Raw genomic sequence first — 23,085 nt, forward strand, 5'->3', positions numbered from 1 at the left:
ACCTCCCCCTTCCCTTTTGACACATTTGTACAGCTTGATAAGACAGTCCATGTGCCCCCCAAACTTTGACCCCAGGGGGAAATTCGAATTTCACAAATCCCAGTCTGCATACAGGAACTTCTCTTTTATAGCCATTATAAAGAACTAACCCACTCCTGCCTCACTCAAACCATGCCAGACATGTCTGTATGCACCCTACTCTGCCTAGGTGAGTAATAAGTTTTCTCTCAAATTCTCCTGTTATATAAGGTGCAATCAATAAACATCCCACTAATTGGGAAGGGGGTCCATTCTACCTCCACAGGTTGACCACAAAACAGGAGTGAAAGAGGGGACCTCTCTACCAATCTTACAGAAAAGGATTATAAGAGAATACGATAAATAAACTTAGGCCCCCTAGATAAGTGACATGAAATGGACAAATTCCTAGAAAGACACAAATTACTAAAGCTGACTTAAGAAAAAACAGAAAACTTAAATAGACATATAACACGAAACTGGATTAGTAATTTTAAATCCTCCAGTAAAAAAAAGCTCAGGCAAATTATACCAAACACTGAAAGTAAAAATAATAGTAATCCTTTATTACAAACTCTTCTAGATAAGAGAAAATATTTCCCAGCTCATTCTTTAGGGATAGTATTTCCTCTGATACCAAAGGCAGAAAAAGATATCCTAAGAAAAAAAATACTGTCTTAACATATAAAATAATTTGGATTTTTAAATTTCTTCAATCTTAGTCATTTGCATCTTTCTAGAAATATATCAGTTTCATCTAAAATTTCCCTTTGTGAGGGGACAGAGTGTTGTTCAAAATATCCCTGTGATTTTCTTAATACAAAAAGCAGGGCTGTCATTTCTGAAATTATGGAAATTTTCAATATCTGTGCTGTCTAGTACAGTAGCCATGAGCCACATGTGTCTTTTTAGCATTAAAAATTTTTTTAATGTTTATTCATTTTTGAGAGAGAGAGAGAGAATGAGAATGGCGGGGGTGGGGGGGGGACACAGAGGGAGAGAGGGAGACACAGAATCTGAAGCAGGCTCCAGGCTTTCAGCTGTCAGCACAGAGCCCAATACAGGGCTTGAACCCATGAACCGCAAGATCATGACCTGAGCCAAAGTTGGACGCTTAACTGACTGAGCCACCCAGGGACCCCTTGTGAGCATTTAAAAGAGTACCTGTCAAGTCTGAAACATTTGAATTTTATCTTTATTCTTGTAGGAAATTTTCACAGATTTTAGAATTCTAGATTGTCAATTATTCTCTCAGTAATTTGAAGATATCATTCCATTGTCTTCCGGCCTTCAATGTTTCTGTTAATAAGTCAGCCATAAGTCTAATTTTTTTATTCTTTGACAGTGTACTATTCCTTATCCCCAGCTACAGCAGTTTTTGGAATTTTTCTCTTCATCTTTGGTTTTCCACCAGTTTATTACAATATACTAAAATACAGATTTTTTAAAAATCCTGCTTGGTTTTATCAATAATACTATTATTTGATAGCTTTCATCAGTTATGGAAAGTCTTCAGCCAGTCTTATCCCATATCCCTTCTGCCCCATTCTCTCTCAACCCTTTGTGTGAACTCCAATTACACACTTCTGACTTTTCAGTATCTCTAGGTCTCCTTCAATCTCTTCAATAATTCTTCTACTTCACTAATTTTCTATCAGCTCTATCAGACTCTAATCAGACTCTATCAGACTCTAACGAGACTCTCAAACTCACCCATTAAGTTCTTAATTTCAATTATTATGCTTTCAAGTCTAGATTTTCCTTTTTCTTTCAAAAGTTTCCAGTTCTCTGCTAAAAATGGTAAATCATGTCTTTTCTATGAACAAGGTAAGCATAACTATATCAAAGTTGCTCCTGAAAACTCCAATAACAGAGGCCCCGATGGATCTAATACTGTCTTCTGTTGCTTCTATTTGATTTTGTTCCTGTTGTTTGATCATCTGTGCTTTTTATTATGGACTAAATATTATATTTGCAAAATTTCTATTGTGATAATTTGAGGCCTTGCATAATGTTACCATCTTCCAAACGGATTTTCATTTGCTTCTGTGAACCACCTGAGACAAATACAATAGATTACGTCAATCTGCTCTCAGGGTTTCAATATCTTCAAAGTGGAGATATGGTTTCTGTGAGGGTCTATCTACATCCAGTTCCTTACCTATAGATTGTAGCCCTCCAGGATCCCAATACCAAATAAGAGTGGTTCGCCAGGGCCACACACTCCCCACATTAGCAGGGCCCAAATTCCAATCCCTATCCCTCTCGTCCTAAAAGAATATCAAGTGTATTGCTCAGTTTTTCAGCTTCTTAGTCTTTCAGCTGATCCCCCTAGAAACTAGTAAGCATTCATAAGAGATAACTCCAAATAATAGCTTTATCTCCCTAAACCTTTTTCTTCCTTTTCACTCTTATTTCTTTTTAAAGAATGTCTTTTTTTTATGTTATTTATTTTTGAGAGAGAGAGTGTGTGTGTGAACAGGGAAGGAACAGAGAGAGAGGGAGTCACAGAATCTGAAGCAGGCTCCAGGCTCTGAGCTGTCGGCACAGAGCCAACATGGGGCTCAAACTTATGAACCATGAGATCATGACCTGAGCTGAAGTTGGACACTTAACTGACTGAGCCATCCAGGTGCCCCTCACTCTCTTATTACCTCTCAAATACCTTCAACAGATTTTTTTTTTTTTTTTTTTTTTTTTTTTTTGGTGATGGACATAAGCCAGCTTTTCTAACTGTTGTCAGAAGACTGGTTTCCAACTATTTTCTATGCCATAATTGCAAGTGGAAATGTCAACCCACTCTTAACTCTCCCATTTTCAGTCAATGCCTAAAAATCCCAACTCCCTCCTATATGACTCACTCTTCTCTCTGATGAAAATTCTCCCTAATTTCATCTATCCTCTCCTCCTTTCCCATATGAAAATTAGAAAGGTCCCTACATGTTTACAACCTAATCTCCTCAATTTGTGTTCTTCACCCTTATTTTTATCTACTCAAGAACTTTACCACATCATTATCCTCTCCACAGCTGCCTCCACAACAGCATTGAACCTAGCTAAGGGCCTACTCCTGTTCTCCTCCTATTCAATTCAAGCAACCAGCTACCATTCCATTTCTCTCACTCCCATCTGCCAAAATTTAAAAATGTGGTCTAATCTCATAACTCTATTTCCCCATGACATACTCTTTAAACCTCCTGGGAATAGGATTTTGTCCTCATCTCTACAATGAAATAAGGCTTTCAGTATTCCTTAGAAGGAAAAGCTTCGTTACTAAAACAATAGTATACTCTCAGTTAATTATTCCTAGCCCCTCTAGAATAGGATGCGACTGACCATGCCCTCGGACTACAAACTCTTCTCCCTTGACCCTTCTGGACACCACAGTCTCCTAGCTCCTTTCTCTCTGCAATTCTCAAATGTTCTTGCTGATTCTTCTTCTTTCACTTACCCCTTAAGTTTCTGCCATTTGCAAGATTCTATTCTTAAGCCTCATCTCACTTCTCTGTTAAAGAATTTTAAATCTACATCTCCAACTCTGCTCTCCAAAGCTCTTCAACTTTCCAACTTCCTGCTCATTAATATTGGCAAGCACTTCGAATGCAACATGTTTCTAATTCAAGTTATTATTCTCCTCAAACTAGATTTTCTGCCTGCATACTTATTGCATCCAGATTCATGACATCATCATCATCCTTGGGCAGCAAACAGTAGTCATCTAATCTCTTTCACTCCGTTACTAATACTCTATTACCAAATTCCATCGCTCCTGCCTTCAAAATGTGTCCTAAATAGATTCTCTCCTTTCCAACTTGATTAGCACTGTCTGAAATCAGATTGTCCCAAAAGGGTAGCCCTAAGATCACAACAGTTTCTTAACAGGTCTCTCAACCACTAATTTCTTTTCTTTGATCCGTATTTCACATAGGAGGTATTTTATGAAGTGCTTTTTCAAAACACTTCAGGGTTCCTCACTGCAACTCTGAAATCTAACCTATTGTAATGATTAATTTTATGTGTCAACATGGCTGCATCACAGAGTTTCCAGATATTTGGCTAAACGTTATTTCAGGGTGTGCTGTGGCACCTGGGTGGCCCAGTCAGTTAAGCATCCGACTTTGGCCCAGGTCATGATCTTGCAGTTCCTGAGGTCAAGCCCTGCGTCAGGCTCCGTGCTGACAGCTCAGAGCCTGGAGCCTGTTTCAGAGTCTGTGTCCCCGTCTTTCTTTGCCCCTCCCCCAGTCACGTTCTGTCTCTTTCTCTCTCAAAAATAAACAAACATTAAATAATAATAATAGACATTATTTCAGGGTGTGTCTGTGAGGGCTTCTGAATGAAATTAGCATTTGAACTGGTAGATTCGGTAAAGCAGTTCACCCTCCCCAATGTGGGTAGGCATCATCCAATCTGTTGAGGGCCTGAAGAGAACAAAAAGGCCAAGGAAAGAAGAATTTGGCCCCTCTAGTCTGATCACTGGAGCTGTGACACTGATCTTTTGTTCTCAGTACTCTCAGTTCTCAGACCTTCAGACTGGACTGAAAGCTACATCTTTAGCTCTCCTGGTTCTTAGACCTCCAGACTTAGACTGAATTACATTACCACCTTTCCAAGGTCTTCAGCTTGCAGACAGCAGACTGTGTAACTTCTCGGCTTCCATGACTGCATGAGCCAATCCCTATAATAAGTATCTTCCTATATCTATATCGTATTTGTGCTGTTTCTCTAGAGAACTCTGACTAACACACCCATCTTTCAGGTCTCATTTCTTACTAAAGGTTTTTACAATATCATTTTTCTGATGAAAATGGTAAGTTGGGAAAGCCCCAGCTTGGCATCTAAGTCTAAAAAATGACTTAAAAACAAACTGAGTTAACCACTATAAACTCTGGAGAGAAAGGAAGGAAAGGAGGGAGGGAGGAAGGAAGGAAGGAAGGAAAGAAGGAAAGAAGGAAGGAGAAAAGAAAAGAAAAGAAAAGAAAAAAAGGGAAAGGATAAAGAAAAATAAAGGGAGAAAGAATGAACAAACAAAAGAACTACTTGAAGATTCTGATTCTGAAGAGTAAACAAAATAAATAGATTATTAGGAGAAACAGAAATCTGGAGACATGATGGACACCAAGGTGAGTTTCATGTGTTTGGTTTTTGGTTTTCTGGTTTGGGGTTTTTGGGGGGGGATGGAGGGGCCATAGCTTTGCCCTAAGAACAGGCCATGGACACAGAGAAGTGGGTAATACAGGCAGCTAAAACTTTAAGAGAAATCCTACAGACTGCCTGGCCAGAAGAAAGGGAAAAGAGCCTGAGCAACCACAGCTAGCTGCCAGAGCAATCTAGAATAGGAAAGAGCTGAAGAGGGATTCCCCTAATTCTTATAAACATTGTACAAGTCTCAGGTTGACCCCTTAACACTATAGATGCGTAGGACGGACCCAATGCAACATCATAAAGGCTTTAAAAATTAAACTAAAACGTGAACTTACAGGAGACAAGACATATAGTCTGAGCCTAATGGGGTCTGAAGCTAATTGCCAATGAAATTTCTAAAAATCATGAAGACCTCAGTGGCTCAGTCAGTTGAGTGTCCAACTTCAGCTTAGGTCATGATCTCACGGTTGGTGAGTTCAAGCCATACATCAGGCTTGCTGCTGTCAGCACATAGCCCACTTTGGATCCTCTGTCCCCCCCCCCCCCCCCCCGCTCATGCACGTGTTTGCTCGCTCTCTGTCTCAAAAATAAACATTAAAAAAAAAAATCACTTGTTGAAAATAAGAAATTTTTAAAAATCAACATTCTTCAGTGGAATTTAACAGAATTCAGAGTCTTCACAAAATACTAGTAACTATATCCAAGGCTCAACCCAAAATTACTTGACATACAAAGGACTCAAAATAATTGACCATTCTAAAGTGAAAGCAACTAACAGATACCACCCTTAAAATGACTCAGAGGTTAAAATGAGCAGACAGCGACTTTAAACCAGCTATGATAACTGCTCACTGACAGAAAGGAAAAGACACTAGAATGACTAAAAAGATAGGAAATCACAACAGAGAAATAAAAATTTCCTTTCAAAATGGAAATTTTAGGGGTGCCTGGGTGGCTCAGATGGTTAAGCATCCGACTTCGGCTCAGGTCATGATCTCACAGTTCTTGGGTTCGAGCCCTGTATCGGGCTCTGTGCTGACAGCTCAGAGCCTGGAACCTGCTTCAGATTCTGTGTCTCCCTCTCTCTCTGCCCCTCCCCCACTTGCACTTTGTCTCTCTCTCAAAAATAAACAAACACTAAAAAATAATTTATGAGGGGCACCTGGGTGGCTCAGTCAGTTAAGCATCTGACTTCAGCTCAGGTCATGATCTCACGGTCAGTGAGTTCAAGTCCCGCATCAGGCTCTGTGCTGACAGCTCAGAGCCTAGGGCCTGCTTCAGATTCTGGGTCTCCCTCTCTCTCTGCTCCTCCCCCACTCACACTCTGTCTCTCTCTCTCAAAGATGAATAAATGTTTAAGAATTTTTAAAAATAATAATAATAATAATAATTTAAGAAAATGGAAATGTTAAATGGAAAATTATAATATCTGAAATTTAAAAATTCAGTGTATGAGCTTAATAGCAAAATAGAGATATAAGAGTGCAGAGTCAATGGCTCAAACTTTATCAGTACAAGTTATCTAACCTGAAAAAGAAAGAAAAAAAGATTGAACAGAAAGATGAACAGAGACTTATGGACTTAAGGCTTATTTTATCAAAAAAATCAAACATATGCGTAAATGGAATCCCAGAAGATACAAAATGAGTCAAAAAATAAAGTAAAATAAATATTGACCAAAAACATCCTAGATTTTATGAAAGACAAATATATAAACTCAAGAAGCTCAATGAACCCCAAAGAGGAAAAATTCAAAGCAAACTAGATCCAGATAATCAACTGCTGAAAACCAAAGATAAAGTCAAAATCTAAAGCAGCCAGAGGAACATGATATACTACATAGAGGGAAACATTTTCAGTGGCACTAGATTTCTTATCATTACCTATTATCTTCTTTCAAGGCATCCAGAGGACAGTGGAACAACATCTTTAAAAGGTTGAAAGGAAAAACGATCAACCCAGAATTCTATATCCAGCACAAATGTACTTCAGGAATGAAAGCAAGATAAAGACATTTTTCAGATAAAGGAGAACCAAGAAAATCCATTACCAGCAGAACATCACTACAAGTAACACAAAAGGAAGTTCTTCAGGATAAAAGGAAATGACAGCAGAGCAAAAACTAGATCTTCAGGAACGAATGTTAAGCATAAGAAATATTTAAGTAAATTATACCCAATAAAGTAGGAAAAACAATTTAAGAAAATCTGTTTCTAACCTGGAATTCTATATGCAAACTAATAATCAAGTATGGTAGTAGAATAAAGACATTTTCAGAAGTGCAGATCTAAAAAAACTTCACGTGTTCCTTCTTATGAAACTACTAAAATATATGCTTGACCAAAATGACAGAGTAAAACAAGAAAGAGGACACAATGAGAAGGAAACACAGTACATAAAGTACATGTACATAAGTAATTTCCAAGATGACAGAGAAAGGAGATCCCAGAATGGCAACTGTGCACAGGCACAGAGGACAACCTCTAGACTGGAGGACAACAGTTTACATCAGAGCAGGATCAAAAGACAGACTGGTATCACCAAGATCTCTACTACCAAAGTATTTATTGTCTTTTTAATCCAACACAGATTCCCTGATTGAGCCTGATTTCTTGTTCTTGGCTTGAGTTCACCATAACCTGATAAAAGTTCCTTCTTTGTGCTCCAGAAACTTGATTCAGCTGAGGCCACTCACTGCACCACACAGAAGTATTCTACTTTGATCAACTCTGGAGCTTGTGAATTAATTATAGGACAGATTATCTGTAGTATGCTCCCTTTTATGTAACAAAGAAAAAAAAAAAGAATCACACACACACCCATATGCTCATCTGTGAGAAGAGGCATACAGAACAGTAACACAGAACTAGTGAGAATGGTTACCTATGGGAGAAGGAGGGCAGGGTGAAAAAGAGGCAGGTGAAAACTGGGAAAAGAAATGAACGGGAAGTAACACTTTACAGCATATACCTTTCTGTATGTTGACTTTTGAAACCACGTTCATGCTCCACATACTCAAAAAATCAACATAAAATAAGAACAGGAGAAACAACCCAAAATGTAATGTAAACAAAAACAAATGATCCCAACTATCTTTAAAATGAGAAACACAACATACTAAAGGAATGAGGGAAGAACTAACACAAAGAATTCTTGAGCATAGTATTTAACCCTTAAGTTAAAGACAAATAAGAAGTATAAATAAAAATTAAAGCCTAATTAATAAGTTTTTCACAGTTTTAGGTTGGCAACCCTAAAACTACTTTCTGTATATTCTAGGATTTGTCAAGTAAATGAATATATTGTAATCTAAATATAAGTAAATATATTGTAAATATAAGTAGAAAGGTTAGAATAAACCCTGTGGTGTTGAAATGGAATTGGAGGTATCACTATAATCAATGGTTTATAGTATATAGAGATAAACACAGAAATACATACATACAAATGTATACAAGTATGTACATGTATATATCCTTATGTGATCTAGCTCTGTCCTCTAAAAGGGCCTAAAATCAATAATATTCAGTAGCAATAAGCCCAGATTTCAGTTTCTAAATAACATTCACTGCTAAAAGGAACCAGCCTCCTTAGAAAAATGGCCAGTTCTGAGGCTGGAGTGGAGGAGGTACAATAAGAGCCTAGAAGAGGGGTTGGCAAACTACAGCCTAAAGACCACATTCAGTCAGGCACCTGTCTTTGTAAATAAAGTTTTATTGGAACATAGCCAAACTCATTCATTTACAAATTGTCTATGGTTGGTCTCCTGCTGAGGGTGGGGTTAAGTAGTTACAACAGAGACTATATAGCCCTCAAAGCCAAAAATATTTACTATCTGGCCACTTACAGTAAAACTTCGCCAAGCCCTGGCCTAGATAGAATATCTTCTTGTTCCAGACAGTAAGAACACACCCAAAAATAATGGGTACATGTCAAAAGTTCATAGAAGCCAGTCGAAAAGCTTCCTACTGACCAAATATATGACAATTTCACTATCAAAAATTTTACATATAATGGCTTACATATAATCCATTAAGTAAAGTAAGAATCCATGAGTTCATACTGATAGAAACAAATAAATAAAAGGGAAAGCTTTCTTACTTACATCAGAATCCTAACATTTTAACAAATGAAAAAAAAAAATGGAATTAAAAAATTACCATTGGCAATCATCATCACGCTAATTCATTAGATTCATCAATGGATGCTAAAACTAGTAGGTGAAAGTTTGAGGAGTAATCGGATATTTAATCATCTCAAACTATTCACAGATAGTTATTAAATACAAAGAGGAAAAGTGTATCTTTACAGTGGAGATATCTAGCAGACCAACTTAACCAACCGATCAAAGTCAACACCAGCAACGGGACAAATCAACATCATATGCCTCCTGATAAGATACATTAAGAAAAACATGTCACTTATGAAATACCAGTAAAACCCAAATTGAGGGGTTTACTACAAAATAACTGGCGTATAGGTTTCAAAAATATTATTCATGAAAGGACTCTTCCAGATTAAAGGAGACTAAAGACACATGATACTCCATGCAACTTGTGATCAGGATTTTTGTTTCATATAAAGGACAGAATTAGGAAACTTGAAGATACTTGAATAAGATCTATAGATTGGTTAATGGCATTATATCGATGTTAATTTCCTTATTTTGATCGCTGCACAACAGTCATAAGAGAATTGCCTTTGAATGTCTGCAACTCACTCTCAGCTCAAAACAAACAAACAAACAAACAAACAGGCAAGTGGGGAGGGATGTTCAAGTAAATGTGGTAAAATGGTAATGCTGAAGAATCTGGTGAAGAGGACAGAGTAATTCTTTGTACCACTCTTGCATCTTGACTATAGATCTGAAATTACATGTTTTCAAAAGAATCCTAGTTTCTAATTATAATGTCATATCTGTTTATTAAGTTACACTTTTTTTATCATGCTAAAGAACATTCACAACAATTGATAATATAACTAAAAAACGCCCCCTAACATCCTTTACAAATGATGTCCTAAATAAAAGAAACTCAAATAATCAGTTAAAGGATATGTGGGCTACAAGATCATTCCATCCTGTTTCATATGGGCCAAAACAGATTTATTAGCTGCAAGCTCAAATAAAGTGATCTCAAATGAGAGTTATGTCAGTAAAAACCCTGCCTCTCAACAGGTCAGCAGTGACTTTACTCACTTATATTTTACAAAATATTTTGAGGATTTAAAAAGATTAAATGTCCTGAAAGGGACAACAACCCAGCACTTTTTGCAAACACAGCTGTTGGTTAAAGCTCTTGAGAAAAGAAAAGTTCTGGAATGAGAATCAGTTTGAGGAAGAGACAATGGTTATAAAATATTAAGAAAATTTTGGAATCTTTTCCTATTATTCTAATAGCTGACTTATTTCTGAAAATGTGCTTCATTACTGCATGTAGCACTATATGCTCCTCAGCTCTGGGCCCGGAGCAAGGTCCCTACTTTCATGGTATTTACAATCTAGGGGCTGAAGACAAACAGGTAAACAGACAACTAAACAAGGCACAATCTAGGGGGCAGAGAAGACAAGGAAACAAACAACTTACCATGGAGGTAAAAAAGAGTGATGAGATCGTGACAAACAGGATGAGGAAAGAGGACACCACTTTCGCTTTGGTGATTAGGAAAAGCTTCTATTGAGGAGATAATACTGGAGCTAAGATCCAAATGATGAGAAGTCCACACGTGAAGGTCTCAGAGTAGAGCCTTCTTGGCAGAGAGTATGACAAGTGCAAAGACAACAAAGAAGAAACAATCTCAACATATTCAAAGAAGTGATTTTAAAAGGCATCCTCATTAGGGGCACCTGGGTGGCAAGGTCGGTTAAGCGACCAGCTCCTGGTTTCGACTCAGGTCATGATCTCACCTTTGAGGGCTTATAGCACTGAGCCTCCTTGGGATTCTCTCTCTCCCTCTCTCTCTGCACCACACCCCCCCCCCCTCACATGCCCTCTTTCTCTCTCAAAATAAATAAACATTTTTTTAAATAAATAAAATAAAAGGCCTCGTTAATACTCTCAGTATAGGAGATAATACCAAAGAATTGTCAGTTTTGTATTAGGTATGATAATGGTATTATGACTGTATATAGAAAAGTTCATCATTGCATAGCATATATATGTACATATATGTACTATACAAAAAATGATATCAGGGATTTCTTTAAAATATTTCGGAAAAAAAAAGAAAAAAAAAGGGATGAAGAAGGCAAATGTGCAAAAATTACTGATTTGGGGAAATGGGGAAATGGGGAAATGGGGGTTGATAAACGACTCTAGTTTTTGTATGTTTGAAATTTTTCGCAATTTTTAGAAACTTCACATTAAAAGTGGCAATACCTCCTACCTTCTTTCTCTGACTTTACTGTATCAGCTCAGCTCTCACCTTCTCAGTTCCGCGTTCTGACTACCTCCTTTAAGGACATATAAATGAAAGCTTTAAGGATACTCTTCAACACTAGATACACTCCATGGTGTCAGTTTCCGTGACCAAGCTAATCTACCTAAGGCAGGGATAGAACCCAGAGAGAAGTTACATAAGAGAATATAAAATAAACAGCCACATATGGTTAAACAGCAAATCATTCTTTCTGAGGAAAACAAACAAACAGACAAACAAACAAAAAGGGAATTGCCTAGACCATGGACCATCCTCCCAAAGATTAAAAAACACAATAGGCTTCTTCCTGCCTCCAATCCCTGGAGACTGCTCTGGCAAAGATTTCCTGATTGTGAAATCCTACTCTCAACGTTCAATCTTGATCTTATTTGACCTTGCACTTGACAGAGTTGAACATTCCCCCTCTTCTTGAGACTACTTCCTTAGCAGACATGACAGGCAGGCTAAATATGCCTGTACCCCTTCCTTTTAAGGAAGGCAAGCATCTTCTGCCTCAGGTGACCAATTCTGAAGGAACCAGGAATGGGTCCCTAACCCAACAATCTGGTAATACAGTAGAGTCATTTTTCTGAAAACCCTTCTGATAGCAAATTACTACAACTGCTAAACAAAATCTTGCCAACTTCTTGAGAGCACAGTTGAGCTCTCAAGAAAGAAACGAAAATCCCCGGGAGCTAAAATTCAAGGAGAGCTAGAAACCAGAATACATAGAAGCTGAGGGTCTCCCAGAGACCCTGGGGGCACATCCTGGTGTCAGTGCCAAGAGGCTTGTAGTTGAAAGCCGCAGGAGGGCCAGGAGATAAAGCTCTGACCCTATGAAATGTAGACATATAGAAGTTAGCCTCCTGACAAATAATCAAGACTCTTAAAGGGCCATCAATTCAGTGAAAAGTTAGGCTAGAAAAAAATGCACCTACAGTGAAGAAAAACAACAAATGTGTGTGTGTTGACCTGGGCTCCAGCTGGGAACACAGGTGAGTTTCCCCTCGAGAATGCATAACGGGGGCTTTTAGGGGTAGCTACGCCCGAGCACAAACACTGACTTAAATAAAGTAAGTCTAGGCTGGTAGTATCCCAAGGTGCTAGCTGAACCAAAACATTCTCTCAGGACCATACACTTCAGAATATTCCCATACTCAAAAGCCTGAGAAGTGCTTACAAAACACATGAGGAAGACAGCTGGAGGAAGGGAGCCATCATGTTTGAGAGTCAAAAAGAAAAAAAAAAAACGCAAAATGTGGTACAAAATACTTTCAGGTCATAAAAATGACAAATACATAACATTTTAAAACTCTAATGTGTATAAAGAAAAGAAAAAAGAAAAACAAAGAGCTTACTAAAAGACAGATGTTAAAAGAATTAAATAGAACTTTCAGAAATGCAAAGTAACTAATGTTGGCAGAAAACTTTATAGGTAAATGCACTAGCCTTTCTCCGTGATTACAGCAGATGGCTAAAAGCAAAAGTATAATATTGTCTGATATGGTTCTCAGTGTATGTAAAGGAAATATAAAGACAACTAGTTATAAAGTAGGGAAGATAAAGGGGCCTAAATGGTGGTAAAGTTCCTACATTTCACCTAAAGTGGTAAGATATCGATATTAAGACTATGACCCAAATTTATCTTTATTTTTTTACATTTTTTTAGTGTTTATTTTTGAGAGAGAGAGACAGAGGGCAAATGGGGGAGGGGCAGAGACAGACAGATAGAAACAGAATCCGAGCAGGCTCCAGGCTCTGAGCTGTCAGGACAGAGCCCTACACGGGGCTCAAACTGACGAACCGTAAGATCATGACCTGAGCCGAAGTCCGACGCTTAACCGACTGAGCCACCCAGGCATCCCCCAAATTTATTTTTAAATTCAACACAATTCCTATTAGGCCCCAAGGTTTCTTGTAGATGCAGACAAGCTTATTTTAACATTTATATGGAAATGCAAAAGAACTAGCATAACTAAAATAATGGAAAAAATTGGAGGAAGCCTACTACCCAATTTTAAGCTATCCAGCAAAAGAGATCAAGACGGTGTGGTGTTTTCAAAGAGATCCATAACAGATCCATCTTAAACAAAAATCAATTTCAAATGGAGCTAACATAAACCTATAAAACGTTTAGAAGAGAACATAAGAAAAAAACTTTATGACCTAAGATTAGGTAAAGAGGTGCACCTGGCTGTTTCAGTCAGTAGAGCACGACTCTCAGTCTCAGAGTCATGAGGTCAAGCCCCACATTGCATAAAGCTTACTGTAAAAAATAAAAATTCAAAAAAATATTTTAAAAAAGATTAGAGAAAGAGTCTCAGAAATGACACCAAAAGCGTAATCCATCAAGGAAAAAAAAAAATCCATCTAGGACCTGGTCATTGACACAGCTGAATGATGAATTAAGAAATTTTTACTCAACATGCTGAACATTAGAACAGAAAACCAAAAAGAGTCATTAGAATCTCTGGAATCTCAGTTCATTTTATCCTTAAGAAGTAAAGTGGACAGGTAGAAGGGACTTATATAAATAATTATTTCATTTAAATGAAAGACATTGGCCGGACACCATTCACCTACCACCTATCATTTTAGGATCATTGTAAAAATCTCCAGGGAATTAAACTTGAAGCGTTTCAGACCCTCAGGGATAATTCTGGGGCTCCTGGCATCAATCAAGAGTTACCAATAAAGAAAAAAGACCATCTCATTGTTCTAGAACAAGGTTGATAATTCCATCATCTTGAACTCTAGTTCCCAACTGCTTCTTTAACTCATGAAGTATTAACTCTTAGTGAAATTTAGGTTTACAGTTTTAGTCAAAGTTTAAAAACCATTATACCTGAAAGCATAATTAATAAGAGACTTAGATTATGAAATATTTGGAGTGCCTGGCTCAGTCAGTGGAACATGTGACTCTTGGTCTCAGGGTTGTGGGCTTGAGCCCCACACTGGGTGTAGAGATTACTTAAAAATAAAACCTTTAAAAAATATTTTTTATTCATTTCTGCAATCCCAAAACCTAGCAAAGTGCCTGCTGAATAACTGCTCAATAAAGTCTGTGAAAAATTCACCACTTCTCAAAGAAAAATGAAATGCTGAATTTAAGAGACTGAAATAGTGAAACTCACCAAAAGTCTGTCACCAAAAGCCATTTGCCACAATCCATCAGACCAAATTGCTCTCACTCTCCACTCTCAAACATGTGACAGTCCCTCTGTCATTGGTCTAGTACTGGTCCACACTGCCTCTCTCCTAAACTGACACCTAAAAGCCCCTCATGCTTCCTATCCAGAATCCCACAGCCAGGTTACCCTTCCTAATGTATAGTTACGATCATGTCATCACCCTACTTAAATTCTCATGCCATCATCTCAGAAGATTCTTCAGCATCTGTTAACATTACTTGCTATTTTTGTGTCACCTCACACATCCTCTCGTGACTTCTCGTGTTGAATGAAACATCCACTTGTTCATTGGGTCAGTCACTTAACAAAAGTGTTTTGAGCTCCTACACCAGACCAGGTACTATGCTTGGCCCTAAGGAATACAATGGAAAAGAAAAAGAGACTCAATTCTTCCTTTCATAAGCTTAGTTTAGTGTAGAAGAAAGATGGTAATCTGACAATTATACAAACTGATATGTGATTTCAAACTGAAATGTATACCCTGCAGTGGGAGGACATAGAACACACTCAAGGAACGTGGCTATACCTTAGAGAAAAGGGGAAAGTGAGGTAAGGTCAATCTGGAATGAAAGCAGGGGCCACTCCATGCTAGAACTTTCAGAATATATGAAGAACTTTGGGTTTTTATCTTATAAAAGGGGGGAGGTACTGAAGTGTGTCAATCGGGAAGGTGACATGATCAGAATACATTCTGATAAGATCCCTCTAGCTTCAGGGTAGAAAATGGATTGGAGATGAGGGGACAAGAATGAATGGGGCCCCCAGTGTGGTGGCTATTTGGTCAGACCATGTAAAAAAAAAAAAAAAATGATGGTACTGAGATCAAGAAATTTTAATCAAGAAACATGTAGGAGGCCAAAACAACAAAAGGTGATGGACTGGACACAGAGGGTGATAGAAAGAGGATGATCAAGGATAACTTCATGTTCACTGGCTTCTACAGGTGAATGGGTGATGGTGACATTCACTGGGACAAGCTTACTGGACTGGGGTAGACAAGAACAGATCGTCAGCCCAATATGGGACAAGCTGAGTATGAAGTGAGTGCAACGCCAACAGATGATATCAAACAGGCAGCTGGACATCTAAGTCAGGAGCTCTGACAACCTCTGGGCTAAAGGCAAATCTGGGAGTCACCAGAGAACAAATATCATTGAAGTTGTGAACACAAACAGGATCCGCCAAGGTAAAGAGCAGGGAGAAAAAGGAAAAGGAGCCTAGGATGAGATATGAGGAGCCTCAAAGTTCAATAGGCAGGGAGAAGACAATCTCAAGATAGAGAAGGAATGGCCTCCTCTAAAGGAGGTGTAAGAGAAAACTCAGGAGGGTGTGATGTCAAGAATCAAGATTTCAAAAGGTAGTGGGCAATAAATTCGTACACTGCTAGAAGTGAATTAAGAATTGAGTGTTCATCAGCAATGGCAGCATGGATGTCAGGGGAGCTGGGCGAGAGCGGTTTTAGTAAGTATGGAAATAAAAACCAAACAGAAATAAGCTGAGGTATTAATAGGCAGGGAGGATATAGAACTAATGAACTCAGGAGATTCTTCTGTGGAATCTGGCTGTGAAGAGGGAGAGGTGAAGTTAAAAAAAAATAGAGTTTCCATTTGTTGTTGCTATCATTTTCAATAAAGGAGAAACTTGAGTGTGTTAGAATACTGATAGGAAAGAAGAGTTGAGAAGGTGGGGCCAAATATAAATGATAGCTTCTGGGAGGGGAGAATGGGGAGGATGGGTGGGTACATTTTGACTAATACTGCCCCAAATATTCCTTGTACTCCTCAAGCTTACACAATTCACTCATCCTCCACTCTAACCTCGCTCTTAAAATTTTACCCATTAAAGTACAGCTCAAATTCCCTATCTTCCTTCTGTGAACCTCACCTAAATTCTCTAGCTCTTGGGATCCTTTCTCTGTAATCCCATAGGGTGCTATGTTTTCCACATTTATTTCACCACAAAATCCTGTACAGCAGGTTCCACAGGATACACACCTGGAAATGAACATTCTACTTCCTGTCTAGCTCATGTCCTACCCCTCAATACAGCCTTTCCTAACCATACTAGAACAAAGTAATACCTCCCTTATAAAGTCCTGAACAATCACATCATTCAGAGTGTTAAGTATTTAAGATCCTAGAATGTAAGCTTCAAAACTGTGGGGACTTGTCTGTCTGGTTCGCCACTAGATCCCCAGTGCCTAGTAGGGCTGGCACACAGCAGGCACCCAGGAAATGTTTACTGAATGAATTAATTTAAAAAGATGCCCCGTTACTCTTCAACAACGGTAAATTATTTAAGAGCAGGAACTATGTCTTATGGCTATTTTTACACAGTGCCCTACAAAGTAGAATGAATGTTCTTGATAACACAATGATAATTTATTATGGCCTAATGTCACAAGGGGGAACTGAAAAGACAGAGTGGCAATATACCTTGACACTAATGAAAAAGAGTGAAAAGCCTATGTAATGTTTCTCAACTCTAATTTAAAAAATAATAACAGTTGTCTTCAAAGCACTACAACATTTCCCCACATTCCAGCATTTAAGAAAACCCTTAAAGATAATTGAACTATCTTTCCCCTGCTTATGAAGTGCTTTTATAAATTCATGTAACATTAGAATTTTGGTGCCTATTGTAAGATTTATATGAATTCTGGAGTTTAATAATTTTCACATCTTGATAATATACAGGAATACATTAGTAAAGGCAGGAAATACATTAAGAAAATTGCTAGAATGGATCTAAGTATCATCTCCCTGCCTAATAAAGACAGAATCATCTTATTGCCATCAAAGTACCAGAGTTCTAGTCATAAATAACACAACAACAAATACAAGATATGCAATGAGGCAGCATACATACCCCAAATCAAAAGAGATCAACCCAGGGTCTTCTCAAATATAAGCTTTGCTACCAAATAAGACCCCAAAATATTATGAGATGGTAACTGCTTCATTTTTTCAGCAAACAGCTTCATTTGTTGTGTGTACTTTGTACAGGATTATATTATAAATTCAATCTCATGTTTCTCTCCCATATTTTGTTACTATGATTAAAGTCCCATACAGAATTACCAAATTGGAACAAATAAGATTACACTTTAAAGACTTTCAGACCAACTGTCACTTTCAACCCCCTGATATCTATTCTCTCTTTGGAGATAAATGTGCAAACTTTGGAGACAAATTTTAGACAAAGTAGCAAAAGGCTCAGATCAAACAAAAATACCTTTAGAAACAAGAAGAAATATCTTTTCATCCAGTGAGGAAGGAACAGACAGAGAAATTTATGGAATCTAAAAGAATAGGGACCAAATAAAAACTTCCTTTTTTTAACAGAAATCGGAACCTAAAGAAGTGGAGGAAGGTACCCACTCATATCAGAAGTCATGCTCTGCATCAAATAGCAAAAGAGAGCGTCTCAAAAAAAAACAAGTTTGTTTGTTTGTTTGTTTGTTTTCATAACATGTGAGCAGTCACATTGGAATATCTCTGCCGTGATCGGTAATTTGGGCAAACACGGAATAAAATAATATTCTCTCCCTTGAAGTCATTCAGGGCAGTACTTCAGCAGCACTGAAAAAGCCACCCTAGAAGGTATCAGAAGTCGTGACGTGTACTGCATTAATTACTAGCCCGTGCCATCAAATACAATCTTTTCTTCATTACTTTTTGGGGGAGTTTCTTTATCTTTTCATTTTGGAAATTTAAATACACATACAAAGTAGAATCAATGAATGCATGCTCATCACTCAACTTCAACAATTAGCAATAAATAGTCAATGTTATTTCATCTACTCCTACACACATAAGCACGTGCACTTCATATGCCCATATATACATGTATATACTAAATTATACTGAAGCACATGGAAAGACTTTTAAATTCCCTTTTAAGAACCTTAAATCATAGGTCATAGATAGCAAAATATTCTATTCAGCAAACAATTCAGTAATAACTACTGTTATCACTTAAGGCCTTTACTTACATAAAGCATAAATTTTATGGAACAAGGTGATACAGGTGTAATCCAAATTTCATGCTGTGATACAGAACAGCTACTTAATAATAAAGCTGAGAATATAATGCATCCACCAGCTTTATGCATGATTTAAATGGTAATCAAAGCCATTATCTACCCACAAACACTAATCTCAAAAGTAAAAGGACAAGGGGAAAAGAGTTGCAAAGCTTACCCACACGGCCAATTTTACCAATTTAGAAAAATATGTAACTTTCAAAATCTATAGTTAAATGAACAGAAGGACTAACATATAGAAGAACTGAAAGTAGTTTTCCCTAGGTTCATATTATGTCAAATAAAATGTCAGTTTTCATGAAAACTTTTCTTTTTCATTTTACACAAGAGATTAATATCAACCTGGCTTCTGTGCGAATTCCTTATTTTTAAAAAATCTGTCAGTTATATCATTACTTTCTTCCTGGGAAATGCCTACTCTCGGGGCTGCAGCCACAAACATCTGGAATTTTCTACCTACAGACCCTTTTAGTCTTAAGCAAGGTAAGGCCTCGCTACAGACCATGCTCCTGCCAACGGCACAAGGTCCTTGCCGTGCACTGCAGACACTCCCAGAGGAAGACGTGCAAAATCCCAGGCAATTGTAGTGTCCCCGCAAAATCACAAAGAAGAATTCTAGCATTATTCAAGGCATCTGGAGGAATGCAGGACACCGAATTCCAAATGGCAAAAAGACAAAGACTAAATCCAGACCACAGATGGAAAGACAGGGAAACTTCGATGACCCCTAAGCCAACTCGCCAATTTTGAACCTGGTCTGTCAGCTCGGCACTCTGTACCGGGGGACCTGAAAGAGGCCTCTGAGGACAAACTGATGTTAGCCCTCCTTTCTGTAGGGAAATTACGCTTCATATTCACACGATTCAACACGAGTGAGTTTGAAAGATGGTGACTCTAGGATTTGCGGCTTTTCAAAATTCCACACTTCCCAGATAAAAACCTCCACCACCCACACGGACATCACCAAGGATTTAAGAGTTATGGACTTCAGGTAAGAAAAATAGGACAATCCAAGAAAACAAGTGCCCAAAAGAGTTCCAAAGAACACTGAAATGCAACTAAGACCTGCAGCATTTCTTTTCCCTGCCGCTTCAAAAACAGAACTCAAAACCAGCAGCACTGGAGACGCTGCTTCTCAGGGAGACAAAACAAACCTGAGGTCTACAGGCCCCAGGGAGATAAGCTGGTCTTCTACTTCCATTCCAGAGCTCTGGTTTCCCGGCGGTGATGCAAACCTTCTGAGCAGAGCACCAGAGTATGGGACACTAGCTCCAGGCAAAGTTCAAAACCTTAGGATCAGGGGCGCCTGGGTGGCGCAGTCGGTTAAGCGTCCGACTTCAGCCAGGTCACGTTCTCGCGGTCTGTGAGTTCGAGCCCCGCGTCAGGCTCTGGGCTGATGGCTCGGAGCCTGGAGCCTGTTTCCGATTCTGTGTCTCCCTCTCTCTCTGCCCCTCCCCCGTTCATGCTCTGTCTCTCTCTGTCCCAAAAATAAATAAAAAACGTTGAAAAAAAATTAAAAAAAAAAAAAAAAAAAAAAACCTTAGGATCATTTTAAAACTTCAGATTGCCAATGTTCAATTTTTCATTTATGGGGAAGCTACATCACTAAGATTCTGCTACCTCTAGATGCACATAAAATATAAAACTTATATTCATACGGAGGCTTTGTGCAAATTTCACTAATCCAGATGTGAGGAAATCCAAAGTTATGATTCCTACAGCAAGTGTAATCTTGGCAAACACGTATACATGCATTGTATTCTGTATTACTTCAGATGGTGGGGGCCCTAAAAGAAACTTAGAAGAAAGCATATTTTAATCACCACATCTAATTAATTACAAAGAAAAATTCTCAGAGATTAGAAAAATGCCTTTCTTCAGGAATAGTGGAGCTATTTCTTTGAGACAACTAACAAACCCTAGACCAAGCACTAAAGAATGTACTGGAAGAAACAATCCTTACCTGGCCTGAACACCATGGGCCAGGCAACTTAACAGGGTTTTCTCTAAACTCTCATTTCTAATTTAAGACAATCAGCTAGTGGTGTTTAAAACTTCATTTCAGGGGCATCTGGATGGTTCAGCGTCCAACTTCAGCTCAGGTCATAATCCCAGGGTCATGGGATCAAGCCTTTTGCTGGGCTTCACACCGAGCTTGGAGTCTGCTTAAGATTCTCTCTCTCTCCCTCTGCCCCTCTCCCCTGCTCACATACTCTCTCTCTCTCTAATAAAAAACTTAAAAAAAAAAAACACAAAACTTCATTTCAAATATTTAACACTCCCCAAACGTACCTTATGTGCCAATCGGATGCAGAATAAGCTCAATTTTAGCTCCACTTGAGGCAACAGAAGAAACATTTTAAGTCACCACAAAATGGATTAGCTACCATAAGATAAGTCAAATAATATTTGCTTATGTCCACTAATATAGAAAACAGTTTCACTGGTCCTTAGTTCAAGGTTAAAATGCCAGTTTCTAGGGGCGCCTGGGTGGCTCAGTCGGTTAGGCGTCCAACTTCGGCTCAGGTCATGATCTCACAGTCCGTGAGTTCGAGCCCCGCGTCGGGCTCTGTGCTGACAGCTCAGAGCCTGGAGCCTGCTTCAGATTCTGTGTCTCCCTCTCTCTCTGACCCTCCCCTGTTCATGCTCTGTCTCTCTCTATCTCAAATAAACATTAAAAAAAAAAATGCCAGTTTCTAGAAGGGTGAATGCTACTCAATAGGCTATAAGTTTAATGGAAGGCAGCAGAGCTTAAGTGGTTAAGAGACTTCTGCAGCCAAAATGCCCAGGTTTGAATCCTAGTTCTGCCACTGAAAAGCCGTCACTTTGGGCATATTACTTAACATCTCTGTGCCTCAGTCTCACTATCTAAAAGAGGCAATAACAGAGGCGCCTGGGTGGCTCAGTCAGTTGGTGTCCAACTTCAGTTCAGGTCAGGATCTCACAGTTCATGAGTTCAAGCCCTGCATCAGGCTCTGTGCTGACAGCTCAGAGCCTGGAGCCTGCTTCAGATTCCAGGTCTCCCTCTCTCTCTGCCCCACCCCTGCTCGCACTCTGTCTCTGTCTCTCTCTCTCAAAAGTAAATGAACATTAAAAAAGGCAATAACAAAACCTACCTTGTAGAATACTTGAATTCTAAATGAGGTAACATAGGTAAAGTTCTCACAACAGTTCCTGGCAGATAGTAAGCACTAAAAAAGTATTTGCTATTATTAATGTAAGGTCATTTATTTTACCTTGGCAGCAATCTTCATTTATTTGGAAAAGACCAAAAAAATCAGTCTCTGTAGCACAACAGTAATAAATGACCTTCCCTCCTCTTGCCTCCTTTCTCTGACCCTCTTGCTAACTAAAGACACAGTCCAAACTCCTTAGCTAAACATTTAACTTGCTTCATAAGCTGTTGGCCAATCCTAGCTGATTGTCTTCCCTACTCCTATTATAACCTTCCGCTTCAATCGAATTAGTTTTCTCACAGTCCTCTAAATAAAGCTTGTACTCATTCAACAAACATCTGAGAATCTGTAAAGCCAAGCACTGTGCTAACACCACATGCAAAGTTGAAGACACAGTTTCTGGCCTTAAAAAGCTAACAGGATATAACAGAAGAAGGCATGTAAAAAAAAAAAAAAATAGTTTCAATAGAATAGAACTACAGTCACAAAAGGGCAAAAGTAAGGTCGCTGCAGGGACAGGGGCTGGTAAATTCTATTGGTGAAGAAGTCCCCTCAGGGAGGGCTTCACAGAAGGCTTATGAGAAACGCTCAAGGATAAAGAGGAAAGCACCAGGCTGAGCAGAGGGCCGGAGGGCAAACAGTGAAAAGCATGGGCAAAGAAATTCTGGGTAATGAGGTACAGCTGGACTGCTGGAGCACCGATGGAAACTAGACGTTGGCAAACCGGGACAGCCAAAAGGAGTCTTGTACCCAAGTCAGAAGCACTGGGGTTAAGCTCTGCCCAGGAATCACCAAAGAATTCTGAGCAGGTGCCTAACATGATCAGATCTGCATGTTCCCATGGTCACTGCAGTGGCAGTTCAGAGGCTGATTTGAAGGAGAGACTGGAGACTGAAAAACCTGTTAAGACAACTGGAAGGGTCCAGGTAGCAGTAGGGATGGAAAAAGGAGACGGGTTCAAAAATGCAAATTAAGAACAGAATTGGGGGTGCCTGGGTGACTCAGTAGATTAAGCATCTGACTTTGGCTCATGTCATGATCTTGTGGTCCATGAGTTCCAGCCCCACGTCAGGCTCTGTGCTGACAGCTCAGATTC

General features: G+C 38.8%; 1 protein-coding gene across 6 annotated transcripts in view; it reads right to left on the minus strand.

Annotated features, from left to right (window-relative positions):
- DIS3L2 (DIS3 like 3'-5' exoribonuclease 2) overlaps positions 1–23,085 on the minus strand; it is a 345,141-nt gene that overhangs the window by 295,639 nt on the left and 26,417 nt on the right. Inside the window, exon 2 of one of the 6 annotated variants that reach the window (XM_019445567.2) lies at positions 10,746–10,905. The exons of the other annotated variants lie outside the window; for them this stretch is intronic. The gene's annotated coding sequence lies outside the window, so the exon portion shown is untranslated. The remainder of the gene's footprint in view (positions 1–10,745; positions 10,906–23,085) is intronic. 6 annotated transcript variants of the gene reach the window in all.

Source organism: Panthera pardus, unplaced genomic scaffold (assembly GCF_024362965.1).
Source record: "Panthera pardus isolate Hobbes unplaced genomic scaffold, ASM2436296v1 HiC_scaffold_10, whole genome shotgun sequence".
NCBI lineage: Eukaryota > Metazoa > Chordata > Mammalia > Carnivora > Felidae > Panthera > Panthera pardus.